This window comes from Delphinapterus leucas, chromosome 15 (genome assembly GCF_059928025.1).
Source record: "Delphinapterus leucas isolate spDelLeu-1000000601 "Yukka" chromosome 15, BTC_Dleu_Yukka2, whole genome shotgun sequence".
NCBI lineage: Eukaryota > Metazoa > Chordata > Mammalia > Artiodactyla > Monodontidae > Delphinapterus > Delphinapterus leucas.
In genome coordinates this window covers 88,790,001-88,810,000 of record NC_143143.1, presented here as the reverse complement: position 1 = coordinate 88,810,000, position 20,000 = coordinate 88,790,001, and positions in this window count along the sequence as shown.

The following is a 20,000-nucleotide window of genomic DNA, read 5'->3' as shown; positions in this document are numbered from 1 at the left end:
CCCTAACCCTTACCCGAAGCCTTACCCTCACCCGTCCCCTAATCCTAACCCGTACGCTAACACTAACCCGTACCGTAACACGTACGCTCACCCTAAACCGTTGTTGTACCCTAACCTGTACCCTAAACCGTCCCCATCCCCTAACCCTATCCCTAACCCTAACCCTAACCCTAACCCTAACTCTAACCCTTACCCGAAGCCTTACCCTCACCCGTCCCCTAATCCTAACCCGTACGCTAACACTAACCCATACCCTAACACGTACGCTCACCCTAAACAGTTGTCGTACCCTAACCTGTACCCTAAACCGTCCCCGTCCCCGTCCCCTAACCCTAACCCTAACCCTAACCCTAACCCTTACCCGAAGCCTTACCCTCACCCGTCCCCTAATCCTAACCCGTACGCTAACACTAACACATACCCTAACACGTACGCTCACCCTAAACCGTTGTCGTACCCTAACCTGTACCCTAAACCGTCCCCGTCCCCTAACCCTAACCCTAACCCTAACCCTTACCCGAAGCCTTACCCTCACCCGTCCCCTAATCCTAACCCGTACGCTAACAGTAACCCGTTCCCTAACACGTACGCTCAGCCTAAACCGAAGTCGTACCCTAACCTGTACCCTAAACCGTCCCCGTCCCCTAACTCTAACCCTAACCCTAACCCTAACCCTAACACTTACCCGAAGCCTTACCCTCACCCGTCCCCTAATCCTAACCCGTAGTCTAACACTAACCCGTTCCCTAACATGTACGCTCACCCTAAACCGTTTTCGTACCCTAACCTGTACCCTAAACCGTCCCCGTCCCCTAACCCTAACCCTAACACTAACCCTTACCCGAAGCCTGACCCTCACCCGTCCCCTAATCCTAACCCGTACGCTAACACTAACCCGTACCCTAACACGTACGCTCACCCTAAACCGTTGTCGTAACCTAACCTGTACCCTAAACCGTCCCCGTCCCCGTCCCCTAACCCTAACCCTAACACTTACCCGAAGCCTTACCCTCACCCGTCCCCTAATCCTAACCCGTACGCTAACACTAACCCGTACGCTAACACGTACGCTCACCCGAAACCGTTGTCGTACTCTAAACTGTACCCTAAACCGTCCTCGTCCCCGTCCCCTAACCCTAACCCTAACCCTAACCCTAACCCTTACCTGAAGCCTTACCCTCACCCGTCCCCTAATCCTAACCCGTACGCTAACACTAAACCGTACCCTAAAACGTACGCTCACCCTAAACCGTTGTCATACCCAAACCTGTACCCTAAACAGTCCCCGTACCCTAACCCTAACCCTAACCCTAAACCTAACCCTAACCCTTACCCGAAGCCTTACCCTCACCCGTCCCCTAATCCTAACCTGTAGGCTAACACTAACCCGTACCCTAACACGTACGCTCACCCTAAACAGTTGTCGTACCCTAACCTGTACCCTAAACCGTCCCCGTCGCCGTCCCCTAACCCTAACCCTAACCCTAACCCTAACCCTTACACGAAGCCTTACCCTCACCCGTCCCCTAATCCTAACCCGTACGCTAACACTAACCCGTACCCTAACACGTACGCTCCCCCTAAACCTTGTCTTACCCTAACCTGTACCCTAAACCGTCCCCGTCCGCGTCCCCGTCCCCTAACCCTAACCCTAACCCTAACCCTTACCCGAAGCCTTACCCTCACCCGTCCCCTAATCCTAACCCGTACGCTAACACTAACTCGTACCCTAACACGTACGCTCACCCTAAACCGTTGTCGTACTCTAACCTGTACCCTAAACCGTCCCCGTCCCCTAACCCTAACCCTAACCCTAACCCAAACCCTTATCCGAAGCCTTACCCTCACCCGTCCATTAATCCTAACCCGTACGCTAACACTAACATGTACCGTAACACGTACGCTCACCCTAAACCGTTGTCATACCCTAACCTGTACCCTAAACCGTCCCTGTCCCCTAACCCTAACCCTAACCCTAACTCTAACCCTAACCCTTACCCGAAGCCTTACCCTCACCCGTCCCCTAATCCTAACCCGTACGCTAACACTAACCAGTACCCTAACACGTACGCTCACCCTAAACCGTTGTCGTACCCTAACCTGTACCCTAAACCGTCCCCGTCCCCTATCCCTAACCCTAACCCTAACCTAACCCTAACCCTTACCCGCAGCCTTACCCTCACCCGTCCCCTAATCCTAACCCGTACTTTAACACTAACCTGTACCCTAACACGTACGCTCAGCCTAAACCGTTGTCGTACCCTAACCTGTACCCTAAACCGTCCCCGTACCCGTCCCCTAACCCTAACCCTAACCCTAACCCTTACCCGAAGCCTTACCCTGACCAGTCCCCTAATCCTAACCCGTACGCTATCAATAACCCGTACCCTAACACGTACGCTCAAACTAAACCGTTGTCGTACCCTAACCTGTACCCTAAACCGTCCCGGTCCCCTAACCCTAACCCTAACCCTAACCCTAACCGTTACCCGAAGCCTTACCCTCACCCGTCCCCTAATCCTAACCCGTAGGCTAACACTAAACCGTACCCTAACACGTACGCTCACCCTAAACCGTTGTCGTACCCTAACCTGTAACCTAAACCATCCCCGGCCCCGTCCCCTAACCCTAACCTTAACCCTAACCCTAAACCTTACCCGAAGCCTTACCCTCACCCGTCCCCTAATCCTAACCCATACGCTAACACTAACCCGTACCCTAACACGTACGCTCACCCTGAACCGTTGTCGTACCCTAACCTGTACCCTAAACCGTCCCCGTCCCCTAACCCTAACCCTAACCCTAACCCTACCCCTAACCGTTACCCTAAGCCTTACCCTCACCCATCCCCTTATCCTAACCCGAACGCTAACACTAACCCGTACCCTAACAAGTACGCTCACCCTAAACCGTTGTCATACCCTAACCTGTACCCTAAACCGTCCCCGTCCCCTAAGCCTAACCCTAACCCTAAACCTTACCCGAAGCCTTACCCTCACCCGTCCCCTAACCCTAAACCGTACGCTAACACTAACCTGTACCCTAACACGTACGCTCACCCTAAACCGTTGTCGTACCCTAACCTGTACCCTAAACCGTCCCCGTCCCCGTCCCCTAAGCCTAACCCTAACCCTAACCCTAACCCTTACCCGAAGGCTTACCCTCACCCGTCCCCTAATCCTAACCCGTACGCTAACACTAACCCGTACCCTAACACGTACGCTCTCCCTAAACTGTTGTCGTACCCTAACCTGTACCCTAAACCGTCCCCGTTCCCTAACCCTAACACTAACCCTAACCCTAACCCTAACCCTTACCCGAAGTCTTACCCTCACCCGTCCCCTAATCCTATCCCGTACGCTAACACTAACCCGTACCCTAACACGAACGCTCACCCTAAACCGTTGTCGTACCCTAACCTGTACCCTAAACCGTCCCCGTCCCCTAACCCTAATCCTAACCCTAACCCTAACCCTAACCCTTACCCGAAGCCTTACACTCACCCGTCCCCTAATCCTAACCCGTACGCTAACACTAACCCGTACCCTAACACGTACGCTCACCCTAAACCGTTGTCGTACCCTAACCTGTACCCTAAACCGTCCCCGTCCACTAACCCTAACCCTAACCGTAACCCTAACCGTAACCCTTACCCGAAGCCTTACCCTCACCCGTCCCCTAATCCTAACTCCTACGCTAACACTAACCCGTACCCTAACATGTACGCTCACCCTATACCGTTGTCGTACCCTAACGTGTACCCTAAACCGTCTCCGTCCCCTAACCCTAACCCTAACCCTAACCCTAACCCTTACCCGAAGCCTTACCCTCACCCGTCCCCTAATCCTAACCCTTACGCTAACACTAACCCATACCCTAACACGTACGCTCACCCTACACCGTTGTCGTACCCTAACATGTACCCTAAACCGTCCCCGTCCCCTAACCCTAACCCTAACCCTAACCCTAAACCTAACCCTTAACCGAAGCCTTACCCTCGCCCATCCCCTAATCCTAACCCGTACGCTAACCCTAACCCGTACCCTAACAGTTACGCTCAACCTAAACCGTTGTCGTACCATAACCTGTACCCTAAACCGTCCCCATCCCCTAACCCTAAACCTAACCCTAACCCTAACCCTAACCCTAACCCTTACCCGAAGACTTACCCTCACCCGTCCCCTAATCCTAAACCGTACGCTAACACTAACCCGTACCCTAACACGTACGCTCACCCTAAACCGTTGTCGTACCCTAACCTGTACCCTAAACCGTCCCCGTCCCCTAATCCTAACCCTAACCCTAACCCTAACCTAACCCTTACCCGAAGGCTTACCGTCACCCGTCCCCTAATCCTAACCCGTACGCTAACACTAACCCGTACCCTAACACGTACGCTCACCCTAAACCATTGTCCTACCCTAACTTGTACCCTAAACCGTCCCCGTCCCCTAACCCTAACCCTAACCCTAACCCTAACCCTTACCCGAAGCCTTACCCTCACCCGTACACTAATCCTAACCAGTAGACTAACACTAACCCATAACCTAACACGTACGCTCACCCTAAACCGTTGTCGTACCCTAACCTGTACCCTAAACCGCCCCCGTCCCCTAACCCTAACCCTAACCCTAACCCTAACCCTAACCCTTACCCGAAGCCTTACCCTCACCCGTCCCCTAATCCTAACCCGTACGCTCACACTAAACCGTACCTTAACACGTACGCTCACCCTAAACCGCTGTCGTACACTAACCTGTACCCTAAAACGTCCCCGTCCCCTAACCCTAACCCTAACCCTAAACCTAACCCTAACCCTTACCCGAAGCCTTACCCTCACCCGTCCCCTTATCCTAACCCGTACGCTAACACTAACCCGTACCCTAACACGTACGCTCACCCTAAACCGTTGTCGTACCCTAACCTGTACCCTAAACCGTCCCCGTCCCCTAACCCCAACCCTAACCCTAACCCTAACCCTTACCCGAAGCCTTACACTCACCCGTCCCCTAATCCTAACCCGTACGCTAACACTAACCCATACCCTAACACGTACGCTCACCCTAAAGCGTTGTTGTACGCTAACCTGTACCCTAAAGCGTCCCCGTCCCCTATCCCTAACCCTAACCGTAACCCTAACCCTAACCCTTACCCGAAGCCTTACCCTCACCCGTCCCCTAATCCTAACCCGTACGCTAACACTAACCCGTACCCTAACACGTACGCTCACCCTAAACCGTTGTCGTACCCTAATCTGTACCCTAAGCTGTCCCCTTCCCCGTCGCCTAACCCTAACCCTAACCCTAACCCTAACCCTTACCCGAAGCCTTACCCTCACCCGTCCCCTAATCCTAACCCGTACGCTAACACTAGCACATACCCTAACACGTACGCTCACCATAAAGCGTTGTCGTACCCTAACCTGTACCCTAAACCGTCCCCGTCCCCTAACCCTAACCCTAACCCTAACCCTAACCCTTACCCGAAGCCTTACACTCACCCGTCGCCTAATCCTAACCCGTACGCTAACACTAACCCGTACCCTAACACCTAAACTCACCCTAAACCGTTGTCGTACCCTAACCTGTACCCTAAACCGTCCCCGTCCCCTAACCCTAACCCTAACCCTAACCCTAACCCTTACCTGAAGCCTTACCCTCACCCGTCCCCTAATCCTAACCCGTACGCTAACACTAACCCGTACCCTAACACATACGCTCACCCTAAACCGTTGTCGTACCCTAACCTGTACCCTAAACCGTCCCCGTCCCCTAACCCTAACCCTAAGCCTTACCCGAAGCCTTACCCTCACCCGTCCCCTAATTCTAAACCGTACGCTAACACTAACCCATACCCTAACACGTACACTAACCCTAAACCGTTGTCGTACACTAACATGTACCCTAAACCGTCCCCGTCCCCTAACCCTAACCCTAACCCTAACCCTTACCCGAAGCCTTACCCTCACCCGTCCCCTAATCCTAACCCGTACGCTAACACTAACCCGTTCCCTAACACGTACGCTCACCATAAACCGTTGTCGTACCCTAACCTGTACCCTAAACCGTCCCCGTCCCCTAACCCTAACCCTAACCCTAACCCTAACCCTAACCCTTACCCGAAGCCTTATCCTCACCCGTCCCCTAATCCTAACCCGTACGCTAACACTAACCCGTACCCTAACACGTACGCTCACCCTAAACCGTTGTCGTACCCTAACATGTACCCTAAACCGTCCCCTTCCCCTAACCCTAACCCTAACCCTAACCCTAACCCTAACCCTTACCCGAAGCCTTACCCTCAACCGTCCCCTAATCCTAACCCGTACACTAACACTAACCCGTACCCTAACACGTACGCTCACCCTAAACCGTTGTCGTACTCTAACCTGTACCCTAAACCGTCCCCGTCGCAGTCCCCTAACCCTAACCCTAACCCTAACCCTTACCCGAAGCCTTACCCTCACCCGTCCCCTAATCCTTACCCGTACACTAACACTAACCCGTACCCTAACACGTAGGCTCACCCTAAACCGTTGTCGTACCCTAACCTGTACCCTAAACCGTCCCCGTCCCCTAACCCTAACCCTAACCCTAACCCTAACCCTAACCCTTACCCGAAGCCTTACCCTCACCCGTCCCCTAATCCTAACCCGTACGCTAACACTAACCCGTAACCTAACACGTATGCTCACCCTAAACCGTTGTCGTACACTAACCTGTACCCTAAACCGTCCCCGTCCCCTAACCCTAACCCTAACCCTAACCCTAACCCTAACCCTTACCCGAAGCCTTACCCTCACCCGTCCCCTAATCCTAACCCGTACGCTAACACTAACCCGTACCCTAACACGTACGCTCACCCTAAACCGTTGTCGTACCCTAACCTGTACCCTAAACCGTCCCCGTCCCCGTCCCCGTCACCTAACCCTAACCCTAACACTTACCCGAAGCCTTACACTCACCCGTCCCCTAATCCTAACCCGTACGCTAACACTAACCCATACCCTAACACGTACGCTCACCCTAAACCGTTGTCGTACCCTAACCTATACCCTAAACCGTCCCCGTCACCTAACCCTAACCCTAACCCTAACCCTAACCCTTACCCGAAGCCTTACCCTCACCCGTCCCCTAATCCTAACCCGAAAGCTAACACTAACCCGTACCCTAACACGTACGCTCACCCTAAACCGTTGTCGTACCATAACCTGTACCCTAAACCGTCCCCGTCCCCTAACCCTAACCCTAACCCTAACCCTAACCCTAACCCTTACACGAAGCCTTACCCTCACCCGTCCCCTAATCCTAACCCGTACGCTAACACTAACCCGTACCCTAACACGTACGCTCACCCTAAACCATTGTCGTACCCTAACCTGAACCCTAAACCGTCCCCGTCCCCGTCCCCTAACCCTAACCCTTACCCGAAGCCTTACCCTCACCCGTCCCCTAATCCTAACCCGTACGCTAACACTAACCCGTATCCTAACACGTACGCTCACCCTAAACCGTTGTCGTACCCTAACTTGTACCCTAAAACGTCCCCGTCCCCTAACCCTAACCCTAACCCTAACCCTAACCCTAACCCTTACCCGAAGCCTTACCCTCACCCGTCCCCTAATCCTAACCCGTACGCTAACACTAACCCGTACCCTAACACGTACGCTCACCCTAAACCGTTGTCGTACCCTAACCTGTACCCTAAACCATCACCGTCCCCTAACCCTAACCCTAACCCTAACCCTAACCCTAACCCTAACCCTAACCCTAACCCGAAGCCTTACCCTCACCCGTCCCCTAATCCTAACCCGTACGGTAACACTAACCCGTACCCTAACACGCACGCTCACCCTAAACCGTTGTCGTACCCTAACCTGTACCCTAAACCGTCCCCGTCCCCGTCCCCGTCCCCTAAACGTAACCCTAACCGTAAACCTTACCCGAAGCCTTACCCTCACCAATCCCCTAATCCTAACCCGTACGCTAACACTAACCCGTACCCTAACACGTACGCTCACCCTAAACCTTGTCGTACCCTAACCTGTACCCTAAACCGTCCCGGTCCCCTAACCCTAACCCTAACCCTAACCCTAACCCTTACCCGAAGCCTTACCCTCACCCGTCCCCTAATCCTAACCCGTACGCTAACACTAACCCGTTCCCTAACATGTAAGCTCACCCTAAACCGTTTTCGTACCCTAACCTGTACCCTAAACCGTCCCCGTCCCCTAACCCTAACCCTAACCCTAACCCTTACCCGAAGCCTTACCCTCACCCGTCCCCTAATCCTAACCCGTACGCTAACACTAACACGTACCCTAACACGTACGCTCACCCTCAACCGTTGTCGTACCCTAACCTGTACCCTAAACCGTCCCCATCCCCTAACCCTAACCCTAACCCTAACCCTTACCCGAAGCCTTAACCTCACCCGTCCCCTAATCCTAACCCGTACGCTAACACTAACCCGTACCCTAACACGTACGCTCACCCTAAACCGTTGTCGTACGCTAACCTGTACCCTAAACCGTCCCCGTCCCCTAACCCTAACCCTAACCGTAACCCTAACCCTAACCCTTACCTGAAGCCTTACCCTCACCCGTCCCCTAATCCTAACCCGTACGCTAACACTAACCCGTACCGTAACACGTACGCTCACCCTAAACCATTGTCGTACCCTAACCTGTACCCTAAACCGTCCCCTTCCCCGTCGCCTAACCCTAACCCTAACCCTAACCCTAATTCTTACCCGAAGCCTTACCCTCACCCGTCCCCTAATCCTAACCCGTACGCTAACACTAACCCATACCCTAACACATACGCTCACCCTAAACCGTTGTCGTACCCTAACCTGTACCCTAAACCGTCCCCGTCCCCTAACCCTAACCCTAAGCCTTACCCGAAGCCTTACCCTCACCCGTCCCCTAATTCTAACCCTTACGCTAACACTAACCCATACCCTAACACGTACACTCACCCTAAACTGTTGTCGTACACTAACATGTACCCTAAACCGTCCCCATCCCCTAACCCTAACCCTAACCCTAACCCAAACCCTAACCCTTACCCGAAGCCTTACCCTCACCCGTCCCCTAATCCAAACCCGTACGATAACACTAACAAGTTCCCTAACACGTACGCTCACCCTAAACCGTTGTCGTACCCTAAACTGTACCCTAAACCGCCCCCATCCCCTAACCCTAACCCTAACCCTAACCCTAACCCTAACACTTACCCGAAGCCTTACCCTCACCCGTCCCCTAATCCTAACCCGTACGCTCACACTAAACCGTACCTTAACACGTACGCTCACCCTAAACCGCTGTCGTACACTAACCTGTACCCTAAAACGTCCCCGTCCCCTAACCCTAACCCTAACCCTAAACCTAACCCTAACCCTTACCCGAAGCCTTACCCTCACCCGTCCCCTAATCCTAACCCGTACGCTAACACTAACCCGTACCCTAACACGTACGCTCACCCTAAACCGTTGTCGTACCCTAACCTCTACCCTAAACCGTCCCCGTCCCCTAACCCCAACCCTAACCCTAACCCTAACCCTTACCCGAAGCCTTACCCTCAACCGTCCCCTAATCCTAACCCGTACGCTAACACTAACCCATACCCTAACACGTACGCTCACCCTAAAGCGTTGTTGTACGCTAACCTGTACCCTAAAGCGTCCCCGTCCCCTATCCCTAACCCTAACCGTAACCCTAACCCTTACCCGAAGCCTTACCCACACCCGTCCCCTAATCCTAACCCGTACGCTAACACTAACCCATACCCTAACACGTACGCTCACCCTAAACCGTTGTCGTACCCTAACCTGTACCCTAAGCCGTCCCCTTCCCCGTCGCCTAACCCTAACCCTAACCCTAACCCTAACCCTTACCCGAAGCCTTACCCTCACCCGTCCCCTAATCCTAACCCGTACGCTAACACTAGCACATACCCTAACACGTACGCTCACCCTATAGCGTTGTCGTACCCTAACCTGTACCCTAAACCGTCCCCGTCCCCTAACCCTAACCCTAACCCTAACCCTAACCCTTACCCGAAGCCTTACACTCACCCGTCGCCTAATCCTAACCCGTACGCTAACACTAACCCGTACCCTAACACCTACGCTCACCCTAAACCGTTGTCGTACCCTAACCTGTACCCTAATCCGTCCCCGTCCCCTAACCCTAACCCTAACCCTAACCCTAACCCTTACCCGAAGCCTTACCCTCACCCGTCCCCTAATCCTAACCCGGACGCTAACACTAACCCATACCCTAACACATACGCTCACCCTAAACCGTTGTCGTACCCTAACCTGTACCCTAAACCGTCCCCGTCCCCTAACCCTAACCCTAAGCCTTACCCGAAGCCTTACCCTCACCCGTCCCCTAATTCTAACCCGTAAGCTAACACTAACCCATACCCTAACACGTACACAAAACCTAAACCGTTGTCGTACACTAACATGTACCCTAAACGGTCCCCGTCCCCTAACCCTAACCCTAACCCTAACCCTTACCCGAAGCCTTACCCTCACCCGTCCCCTAATCCTAACCCGTACGCTAACACTAACCCGTTCCCTAACACGTACGCTCACCATAAACCGTTGTCGTACCCTAATCTGTACCCTAAACCGTCCCCGTCCCCTAACCCTAACCCTAACCCTAACCCTAACCCTAACCCTTACCCGAAGCCTTACCCTCACCCGTCCCCTAATCCTAACCCGTACGCTAACACTAAACCGTACCCTAACACGTACGCTCACCCTAAACCGTTGTCGTACCCTAACATGTACCCTAAACCGTCCCCTTCCCCTAACCCTAACCCTAACCCTAACCCTAACCCTAACCCTTACCGAAGCCTTACCCTCACCCGTCCCCTAATCCTAACCCGTACACTAACACTAACCCGTACCCTAACACGTACGCTAACCCTAAACCGTTGTCGTACTCTAACCTGTACCCTAAACCGTCCCCGTCGCAGTCCCCTAACCCTAACCCTAACCCTAACCCTTACCCGAAGCCTTACCCTCACCCGTCCCCTAATCCTAACCCGTACACTAACACTAACCCGTACCCTAACATGTAGGCTCACCCTAAACCGTTGTCGTACCCTAACCTGTACCCTAAACCGTCCCCGTCCCCTAACCCTAACCCTAACCCTAACCCTAACCCTAACCCTTACCCGAAGCCTTACCCTCACCCGTCCCCTAATCCTAACCCGTACGCTAACACTAACCCGTACACTAACACGTATGCTCACCCTAAACCGTTGTCGTACACTAACCTGTACCCTAAACCGTCCCCGTCCCCTAACCCTAACCCTAACCCTAACCCTAACCCTAACCCTTACCCGAAGCCTTACCCTCACCCGTCCCCTAATCCTAACCCGTACGCTAACACTAACCCGTACCCTAACACGTACGCTCACCCTAAACCGTTGTCGTACCCTAACCTGTACCCTAAACCGTCCCCGTCCCCGTCCCCGGCACCTAACCCTAACCCTAACACTTACCCGAAGCCTTACACTCACCCGTCCCCTAATCCTAACCCGTACGCTAACACTAACCCATACCCTAACACGTACGCTCAACCTAAACCGTTGTCGTACCCTAACCTATACCCTAAACCGTCCCCGTCCCCTAACCCTAACCCTAACCCTAACCCTTACCCGAAGCCTTACCCTCACCCGTCCCCTAATCCTAACCCGTACGCTAACACTAACCCGTACCCTAACACGTACGCTCACCCTAAACCGTTGTCGTACCATAACCTGTACCCTAAACCGTCCCCGTCCCCTAACCCTAACTCTAACCCTTACACGAAGCCTTACCCTCACCCGTCCACTAATCCTAACCCGTACGCTAACACTAACCCGTACCCTAACACGTACGCTCACCCTAAACCATTGTCGTACCCTAACCTGTACCCTAAACCGTCCCCGTCCCCGTCCCCTAACCCTAACCCTTACGCGAAGCCTTACCCTCACCCGTCCCCTAATCCTAACCCGTAAGCTAACACTAACCCGTATCCTAACACGTACGCTCACCCTAAACCGTTGTCGTACCCTAACTTGTACCCTAAAACCTCCCCGTCCCCTAACCCTAACCCTAACCCTAACCCTAACCCTAACCCTTACCCGAAGCCTTACCCTCACCCGTCCCCTAATCCTAACCCGTACGCTAACACTAACCCGTACCCTAACACGTACGCTCACCCTAAACCGTTGTCGTACCCTAACCTGTACCCTAAACCATCACCGTCCCCTAACCCTAACCCTAACCCTAACCCTAACCCTAACCCTAACCCTAACCCTAACCCTAACCCGAAGCCTTACCCTCACCCGTCCCCTAATCCTAACCCATACGGTAACACTAACCCGTACCCTAACACGTACGCTCACCCTAAACCGTTGTCGTACCCTAACCTGTACCCTAAACCGTCCCCGTCCCCGTCCCCGTCCCCTAAACGTAACCCTAACCGTAAACCTTACCCGAAGACTTACCCTCACCAGTCCCCTAATCCTAACCCGTACGCTAACACTAACCCGTACCCTAACACGTACGCTCACCCTAAACCTTGTCGTACCCTAACCTGTACCCTAAACCGTCCCGGTCCCCTAACCCTAACCCTAACCCTAACCCTAACCCTTACCCGAAGCCTTACCCTCACCCGTCCCCTAATCCTAACCCGTACGCTAACACTAACCCGTTCCCTAACATGTAAGCTCACCCTAAACCGTTTTCGTACCTTAACCTGTACCCTAAACCGTCCCCGTCCCCTAACCCTAACCCTAACCCTAACCCTTACCCGAAGCCTTACCCTCACCCGTCCCCTAATCCTAACCCGTACGCTAACACTAACACGTACCCTAACACGTACGCTCACCCTCAACCGTTGTCGTACCCTAACCTGTACCCTAAACCGTCCCCGTCCCCTAACCCTAACCCTAACCCTAACCCTTACCCGAAGCCTTACCCTCACCCGTCCCCTAATCCTAACCCGTACGCTAACACTAACCCGTACCCTAACACGTACGCTCACCCTAAACCGTTGTCGTACGCTAACCTGTACCCTAAACCGTCCCCGTCCCCTAACCCTAACCCTAACCGTAACCCTAACCCTAACCCTTACCCGAAGCCTTACCCTCACCCGTCCCCTAATCCTAACCCGTACGCTAACACTAACCCGTACCGTAACACGTACGCTCACCCTAAACCATTGTCGTACCCTAACCTGTACCCTAAACCGTCCCCTTCCCCGTCGCCTAACCCTAACCCTAACCCTAACCCTAACCCTTACCCGAAGCCTTACCCTCACCCGTCCCCTAATCCTAACCCGTACGCTAACACTAACCCATACCCTAACACATACGCTCACCCTAAACCGTTGTCGTACCCTAACCTGTACCCTAAACCGTCCCCGTCCCCTAACCCTAACCCTAAGCCTTACCCGAAGCCTTAGCCTCACCCGTCCCCTAATTCTAACCCTTACGCTAACACTAACCCATACCCTAACACGTACACTCACCCTAAACTGTTGTCGTACACTAACATGTACCCTAAACCGTCCCCGTCCCCTAACCCTAACCCTAACCCTAACCCTAACCCTAACCCTTACCCGAAGCCTTACCCTCACCCGTCCCCTAATCCAAACCCGTACGCTAACACTAACAAGTTCCCTAACACGTACGCTCACCCTAAACCGTTGTCGTACCCTAAACTGTACCCTAAACCGTCCCCGTCCCCGTCCCCTAACCCTAACCCTAACCCTAACCCTAACCCTAACCCTTACCCGAAGCCTTACCCTCACCCGTCCCCTAATCCTAAACCGTACGCTAACACTAACCCGTACCCTAACACGTACGCTCACCCTAAACCGTTGTCGTACCCTAACATGTACCCTAAACCGTCCCCATCCCCTAACCATAACCCTAACCCTAACCCTAACCCTAACCCTTACCCGAAGCCTTACCCTCACCCGTCCCCTAATCCTAACTCGTACACTAACACTAACCCGTACCCTAACACGTACGCTCACCCTAAACCGTTGTCGTACTCTAACCTGTACCCTAAACCGTCCCCGTCGCAGTCCCCTAACCCTAACCCTAACCCTAACCCTTACCCGAAGCCTTACCCTCACCCGTCCCCTAATCCTAACCCGTACGCTAACACTAACCCGTACCCTAACACGTAGGCTCACCCTAAACCGTTGTCGTACCCTAACCTGTACCCTAAACCGTCCCCGTCCCCTAACCCTAACCCTAACCCTAACCCTAACCCTAACCCTTACCCGAAGCCTTACCCTCACCCGTCCCCTAATCCTAACCCATACGCTAACACTAACCCGTACCCTAACACGTACGCTCACCCTAAACCGTTGTCATACCCTAACCTGTACCCTAAACCGTCCCCGTCCCCTAACCCTAACCCTAACCCTAACCCTAACCCTAACCCTTACCCGAAGCCTTACCCTCACCCGTGCCCTAATCCTAACCCGTACGCTAACACTAACCCGTACCCTAACACGTACGCTCACCCTAAACCGTTGTCGTACCGTAACCTGTACCCTAAACCGTCCCCGTTCCCTAACCCTAACCCTAACCCTAACCCTAACCCTAACCCTTACACGAAGCCTTACCCTCACCCGTCCCCTAATCCTAACCCGTACGCTAACACTAACCTGTACCCTAACACGTACGCTCACCCTAAACCATTGTCGTACCCTAACCTGTACCCTAAACCGTCCCCGTCCCCGTCCCCTAACCCTAACCCTTACCCGAAGCCTTACCCTCACCCGTCCCCTAATCCTAACCCGTACGCTAACACTAACCCGTATCCTAACACATATGCTCACCCTAAACCGTTGTCGTACCCTAACCTGTACCCTAAAACGTCCCCGTCCCCTAACCCTAACCCTAACCCTAACCATAACCCTAACCCTTACCCGAAGCCTTACCCTCACCCGTCCCCTAATCCTAACCCGTACGCTAACACTAACCCGTACCCTAACACGTACGCTCACCCTAAACCGTTGTCGTACCCTAACCTGTACCCTAAACCATCCCCGTCCCCTAACCCTAACCCTAACCCTAACCCTAACCCTAACTCTTACACGAAGCCTTACCCTCACCCGTCCCCTAATCCTAACCCGTACGCTAACACTAACCCGTACCCTAACACGTACGCTCAACCTAAACCATTGTCGTACCCTAACCTGTACCCTAAACCGTCCCCGTCCCCGTCCCCTAACCCTAACCCTTACCCGAAGCCTTACCCTCACCCGTCCCCTAATCCTAACCCGTACGCTAACACTAACCCGTACCCTAACACGTACGCTCACCCTAAACCGTTGTCGTACCATAACCTGTACCCTAAACCGTCCCCGTCCCCTAACCCTAACCCTAACCCTTACACGAAGCCTTACCCTCACCCGTCCCCTAATCCTAACCCGTACGCTAACACTAACCCGTATCCTAACACGTACGCTCACCCTAAACCGTTGTCGTACCCTAACTTGTACCCTAAAACGTCCCCGTCCCCTAACCCTAACCCTAACCCTAACCCTAACCCTAACCCTTACCCGAAGCCTTACCCTCACCCGTCCCCTAATCCTAACCCGTACGCTAACACTAACCCGTACCCTAACACGTACGCTCACCCTAAACCGTTGTCGTACCCTAACCTGTACCCTACACCATCACCGTCCCCTAACCCTAACCCTAACCCTAACCCTAACCCTAACCCTAACCCTAACCCTAACCCTAACCCGAAGCCTTACCCTCACCCGTCCCCTAATCCTAACCCGTACGCTAACACTAACCCGTACCCTAACACGTACGCTCACCCTAAACCTTGTCGTACCCTAACCTGTACCCTAAACCGTCCCGGTCCCCTAACCCTAACCCTAACCCTAACCCTAACCCTTACCCGAAGCCTTACCCTCACCCGTCCCCTAATCCTAACCCGTACGCTAACACTAACCCGTTCCCTAACATGTAAGCTCACCCTAAACCGTTTTCGTACCCTAACCTGTACCCTAAACCGTCCCCGTCCCCTAACCCTAACCCTAACCCTAACCCTTACCCGAATCCTTACCCTCACCCGTCCCCTAATCCTAACCCGTACGCTAACACTAACACGTACCCTAACACGTACGCTCACCCTCAACCGTTGTCGTACCCTAACCTGTACCCTAAACCGTCCCCGTCCCCTAACCCTAACCCTAACCCTAACCCTTACCCGAAGCCTTACCCTCACCCGTCCCCTAATCCTAACCCGTACGCTAACACTAACCCGTACCCTAACACGTACGCTCACCCTAAACCGTTGTCGTACGCTAACCTGTACCCTAAACCGTCCCCGTCCCCTAACCCTAACCCTAACCGTAACCCTAACCCTAACCCTTACCCGAAGCCTTACCCTCACCCGTCCCCTAATCCTAACCCGTACGCTAACACTAACCCGTACCGTAACACGTACGCTCACCCTAAACCATTGTCGTACCCTAACCTGTACCCTAAACCGTCCCCTTCCCCGTCGCCTAACCCTAACCCTAACCCTAACCCTAACCCTTACCCGAAGCCTTACCCTCACCCGTCCCCTAATCCTAACCCGTACGCTAACACTAACCCATACCCTAACACATACGCTCACCCTAAACCGTTGTCGTACCCTAACCTGTACCCTAAACCGTCCCCGTCCCCTAACCCTAACCCTAAGCCTTACCCGAAGCCTTAGCCTCACCCGTCCCCTAATTCTAACCCTTACGCTAACACTAACCCATACCCTAACACGTACACTCACCCTAAACTGTTGTCGTACACTAACATGTACCCTAAACCGTCCCCGTCCCCTAACCGTAACCTTAACCCTAACCCTAACCCTAACCCTTACCCGAAGCCTTACCCTCACCCGTCCCCTAATCCAAACCCGTACGCTAACACTAACAAGTTCCCTAACACGTACGCTCACCCTAAACCGTTGTCGTACCCTAACCTGTACCCTAAACCGTCCCCGTCCCCTAACCCTAACCCTAACCCTAACCCTAACCCTAACCCTAACGCTTACCTGAAGCCTTACCCTCACCCGTCCCCTAATCCTAAACCGTACGCTAACACTAACCCGTACCCTAACACGTACGCTCACCCTAAACCGTTGTCGTACCCTAACATGTACCCTAAACCGTCCCCATCCCCTAACCATAACCCTAACCCTAACCCAAACCCTAACCCTTACCCGAAGCCTTACCCTCACCCGTCCCCTAATCCTAACTCGTACACTAACACTAACCCGTACCCTAACACGTACGCTCACCCTAAACCGTTGTCGTACTCTAACCTGTACCCTAAACCGTCCCCGTCGCAGTCCCCTAACCCTAACCCTAACCCTAACCCTTACCCGAAGCCTTACCCTCACCCGTCCCCTAATCCTAACCCGTACGCTAACACTAACCCGTACCCTAACACGTAGGCTCACCCTAAACGGTTGTCGTACCCTAACCTGTACCCTAAACCGTACCCGTCCCCTAACCCTAACCCTAACCCTAACCCTAACCCTAACCCTTACCCGAAGCCTTACCCTCACCCGTCCCCTAATCCTAACCCGTACGCTAACACTAACCCGTACCCTAACACGTACGCTCACCCTAAACCGTTGTCATACCCTAACCTGTACCCTAAACCGTCCCCGTCCCCTAACCCTAACCCTAACCCTAACCCTAACCCTAACCCTTACCCGAAGCCTTACCCTCACCCGTCCCCTAATCCTAACCCGTACGCTAACACTAACCCGTACCCTAACACGTACGCTCACCCTAAACCGTTGTCGTACCCTAACCTGTACCTGAAACCGTCCCCGTCCCCGTCCCCGTCAACTAACCCTAACCCTAACCCTTACCCGAAGCCTTACCCTCACTCGTCCCCTAATCCTATCCCATACGCTAACACTAACCTGTACCCTAACACGTACGCTCACCCTAAACCGTTGTCGTACCCTAACCTGTACCCTAAACCGTCCCCGTCCCCTAACCCTAACCCTAACTCTAACCCTAACCCTTACCCGAAGCCTTACCCTCACCCGTGCCCTAATCCTAACCCGTACGCTAACACTAACCCGTACCCTAACACGTACGCTCACCCTAAACCGTTGTCGTACCATAACCTGTACCCTAAACCGTCCCCGTCCCCTAACCCTAACCCTAACCCTAACCCTAACCCTAACCCCTACACGAAGCCTTACCCTCACCCGTCCCCTAATCCTAACCCGTACGCTAACACTAACCTGTACCCTAACACGTACGCTCACCCTAAACCATTGTCGTACCCTAACCTGTACCCTAAACCGTCCCCGTCCCCGTCCCCTAACCCTAACCCTTACCCGAAGCCTTACCCTCACCCGTCCCCTAATCCTAACCCGTACGCTAACACTAACCCGTATCCTAACACATATGCTCACCCTAAACCGTTGTCGTACCCTAACCTGTACCCTAAAACGTCCCCGTCCCCTAACCCTAACCCTAACCCTAACCGTAACCCTAACCCTTACCCGAAGCCTTACCCTCACCCGTCCCCTAATCCTAACCCGTACGCTAACACTAACCCGTACCCTAACACGTACGCTCACCCTAAACCGTTGTCGTACCCTAACCTGTACCCTAAACCATCCCCGTCCCCTAACCCTAACCCTAACCCTAACCCTAACCCTAACTCTTACACGAAGCCTTACCCTCACCCGTCCCCTAATCCTAACCCGTACGCTAACACTAACCCGTACCCTAACACGTACGCTCAACCTAAACCATTGTCGTACCCTAACCTGTACCCTAAACCGTCCCCGTCCCCGTCCCCTAACCCTAACCCTTACCCGAAGCCTTACCCTCAACCGTCCCCTAATCCTAACCCGTACGCTAACACTAAACCGTATCCTAACACGTACGCTCACCCTAAACCGTTGTCGTACCCTAACCTGTACCCTAAAACGTCCCCGTCCCCTAATCCTAACCCTAACCCTAACCCTAACCCTAACCCTTACCCGAAGCCTTACCCTCACCCGTCCCCTAATCCTAACCCGTACGCTAACACTAACCCGTACCCTAACACGTACGCTCACCCTAAACCGTTGTCGTACCCTAACCTGTACCCTAAACCATCCCCGTCCCCTAACCCTAACCCTAACCCTAACCCTAACACTAACCCTTACCCGAAGCCTTACCCTCACCCGTCTCCTAATTCTAACCCGTACGCTAACACTAAACCGTACCCTAACACGTACGCTCACCCAAAACCGTTGTGGTACTCTAACCTGTACACTAAACCGTCCTCGTCCCCTAACCCTAACCCTAACCCTAACCCTAACCCTAACCCTTACCCGAAGCCTTACCCTCACACGTCCCCTAATCCTAACCCGTACGCTAACACTAACCCGTACCCTAACACGTACGCTCACGCTAAACCGTTGTCATACCCTAACCTGTACCCTAAACCGTCCCCGTCCCCGTCCCCGTCCCCTAACCATAACCCTAACCCTAAACCTTACCCGAAGCCTTACCCTCACCAGTCCCCTAATCCTAACCCGTACGCTAACACTAACCCGTACCCTAACACGTACGCTCACCCTAAACCTTGTCGTACCCTAACCTGTACCCAAAACCGTCCCGGTCCCCTAACCCTAACCCTAACCCTAACCCTAACCCTTACCCGAAGCCTTACCCTCACCCGTCCCCTAATCCTAACCCGTACGCTAACACTAACCTGTTCCCTAACATGTACGCTCACCCTAAACCGTTTTCGTACCCTAACCTGTACCCTAAACCATCCCCGTCCCCTAACCCTAACCCTAACCCTAACCCTTACCCGAAGCCTTACCCTCACCCGTCCCCTAATCCTAACACGTACGCTAACACTATCCCGTACCCTAACACGTACGCTCACCCTAAACTGTTGTCGTACCCTAACCTGTACCCTAAACCGTCCCCGTCCCCTAACCCTAACCCT